Below are 3,101 nucleotides of genomic sequence, written 5' to 3' on the forward strand. Positions count from 1 at the left end.
CTTCCTTGACTGGCAAAGGAACTTGCAAATAGTTCTTATGCAGGAAGAAAAGGAGTATGTCCTAGATGAGGCGATGCCCGAAGCCGCAGGCGACGGGGTCACTCAGGCAGCCCTCAATCGTTGGATTGATGCCAACAAGGATGTGAAATGTCTAATGCTCGCCACCATGAGTGCGGATCTGCAGAAAACGTTCATCAACTCAGATGCTTTCACAATCATCAGTGAGTTGAAGAACATATTCCAAGATCTGGCTCGAGTCGAAAGATTCGAGACTCATAGGCAAATTCTTGAGACCAAGCTTAAGAAAGGCGAGCCCGTAAGTCCACATGTTCTCAAAATGATTGGACTCATTGAGAATATGAGTCGGCTGGATCAGCAATTTTCTCAGGAAATGGCTATAGACACCATCCTCCATTCTCTTCATAGCGGGTATGATCAGTTCAAACTGTACTACAGTATGAATAGTCTAAACAAAACGCTCACTGAGCTTCAGGGTATGCTGAAGACCGCTGAAAAGACGCTCAAAAGTGATAAGCAGGATGTGCTTATGGTGCGTGGGGGCAAGTTCAAGAAATCTGGAAAGAAGAGGAATGCTAAGAAAGGTGGCAACAAGGCCAGCCCAACTAAGCAAACTGGCGCCAAATCTGTAAAGAGGAAGGTCAGTCAACCCACTTCTGAATCCGAATGCTTCTACTGCAAGAAGAAGGGGCATTGGAAGAGAGATTGCTTGAAGCTAAAGGAAGATCAGAAGAACGGAACAGTCGTTCCATCTTCAGGTATTTTCGTTATAGACTGTATACTTGCTAATTCAACTTCTTGGGTATTAGATACAGGTTGTGGCTCACACTTATGTTCCAATCCACAGGGACTAAGAAGAAGTAGAAAGTTAAGCAAGGGTGAAGTCGACCTACGAGTGGAAAATGGAGCACGGATTGTTGCATTAGCTGTAGGAACTTACTTTTTGTCATTGCCCTCCGGGCTAGTTTTGGAACTGAAAGAATGTTTCCATGTTCCAAGTCTTACTAAAAACATCATTTCAGTTTCTTGCTTAGATGCTAAGGGATTTTCCTTTTTAATAAAAGACAATAGTTGTTCGTTTTATTTTAAAGAGATGTTTTATGGATCTGCTAGATTAGTCAATGGACTTTATTTATTAGATCACGACAAACAAGTATATAACATAAATACCAAAAAGGCCAAAAAGGATGATTCAGATCTCACCTATCTGTGGCATTGTCGATTAGGCCATATAAACTTGAAACGCTTAGAAAGACTTCAAAAGGAAGGAATTCTAGAACCATTTGACTTAGAGGATTATGGTAAATGCGAATCATGTTTACTTGGCAAAATGACAAAGCAACCTTTCTCTAAAGTTGGAGAAAGAGCAAATGAACTATTGGGTTTAATCCATACAGATGTATGTGGACCAATGAGTACAAATGCCAGAGGTGGTTTCAACTACTTTATCACTTTCACTGATGACTTCAGTAGATATGGTTATGTCTACCTAATGAAGCATAAGTCTGAATCCTTTGACAAATTCAAGGAATTTCAGAGTGAAGTAGAGAATCAATTAGGCAAGAAGATTAAGGCACTGCGGTCTGATAGAGGCGGTGAATATCTGAGCTATGAATTTGATGACCATCTGAAAGAATGTGGAATTCTATCAGAATTGACTCCTCCTGGAACACCACAATGGAACGGTGTGTCGGAACGGAGGAACAGAACCTTGCTAGACATGGTCAGGTCAATGATGGGTCAGGCCGAACTTCCATTAGAATTTTGGGGACATGCACTAAATACAGCTGCACTCACTATAAATAGAGCTCCGTCTAAAGCTGTCGAAAAGACTCCATACGAATTATGGTTTGGAAAGCCTCCAAATGTGTCTTTTCTTAAGATTTGGGGATGTGAAGTATACGTCAAACGATTAATTTCAGACAAACTTCATCCAAAATCTGACAAATGTATCCTTGTGGGCTATCCAAAGGAAACAAAGGGGTATTACTTCTACAATACATCTGAGAACAAGGTGTTTGTTGCTCGAGATGGTGTCTTTTTGGAGAAAGATCACATTTCCAAAATGACAAGTGGGAGAAAAGTAGACCTCGAAGAAATTCGAGTCGAACAACAAACTCTAGAGAATGCTCAAGATGACATTCAGGATGAAACTCAGAGATCTTTAGAAGAATCTGGTGAGAATCATGGTCAATCTAGAAATGTTACCCCGCGTAGATCGCAAAGATATAGATCTCAACCGGAAAGGTACTTAGGTATTTTGGCGAACGAGAGCTATGACGTTCTATTACTTGAAAGTGATGAACCTGCGACTTACAAACAAGATATGACGAGCCCTAGCTCCAAGCAATGGCAAGAAGCCATGCAATCTGAATTAGACTCCATGTCTGAAAACCAAGTATGGGATTTGGTCGATTTGCCAGATGGCTACCAAGCCATTGGAAGCAAATGGGTTTTCAAACTGAAAAAGGACAAGGATGGGAAACTTGAAGTTTTCAAAGCTAGATTGGTTGCAAAAGGTTACAGGCAAGTCCATGGTGTGGATTACGATGAAACCTTTTCACCAGTTGCAATGCTAAAGTCTATTCGGATAATGTTAGCAATCGCTGCATATTACGATTACGAAATATGGCAGATGGATGTCAAAACTGCTTTCTTAAACGGCGTTTTAACAGAAACTGTGTTTATGACACAGCCTGAAGATTTTGAGGATCCAAAGAATGCTAAAAAGGCATGCAAGCTAAAGACGTCAATCTACGGATTGAAGCAGGCATCCAGGAGCTGGAATATACGTTTTGATGAAGCAGTCAGTGACTTTGGTTTCATCAAGAACGCGGACGAATCTTGTGTATACAAGAAGGTCAGTGGGAGCAAAATTTCTTTCCTAGTATTATATGTCGACGACATATTACTTATCGGAAATGACATTCCTATGTTGAACTCTGTCAAGATTTGGCTTGGGAAATGTTTTTCGATTAAAGATCTAGGAGAATCACAGTACATATTGGGCATCAAGATTTACAGAGATAGATCTAAAAAGATGATTGGACTTAGTCAAAGCACTTATACCAATAAGGTGCTTG

This window comes from Spinacia oleracea, chromosome 3, assembly GCF_020520425.1.
Source record: "Spinacia oleracea cultivar Varoflay chromosome 3, BTI_SOV_V1, whole genome shotgun sequence".
NCBI classification, from domain to species: domain Eukaryota; kingdom Viridiplantae; phylum Streptophyta; class Magnoliopsida; order Caryophyllales; family Amaranthaceae; genus Spinacia; species Spinacia oleracea.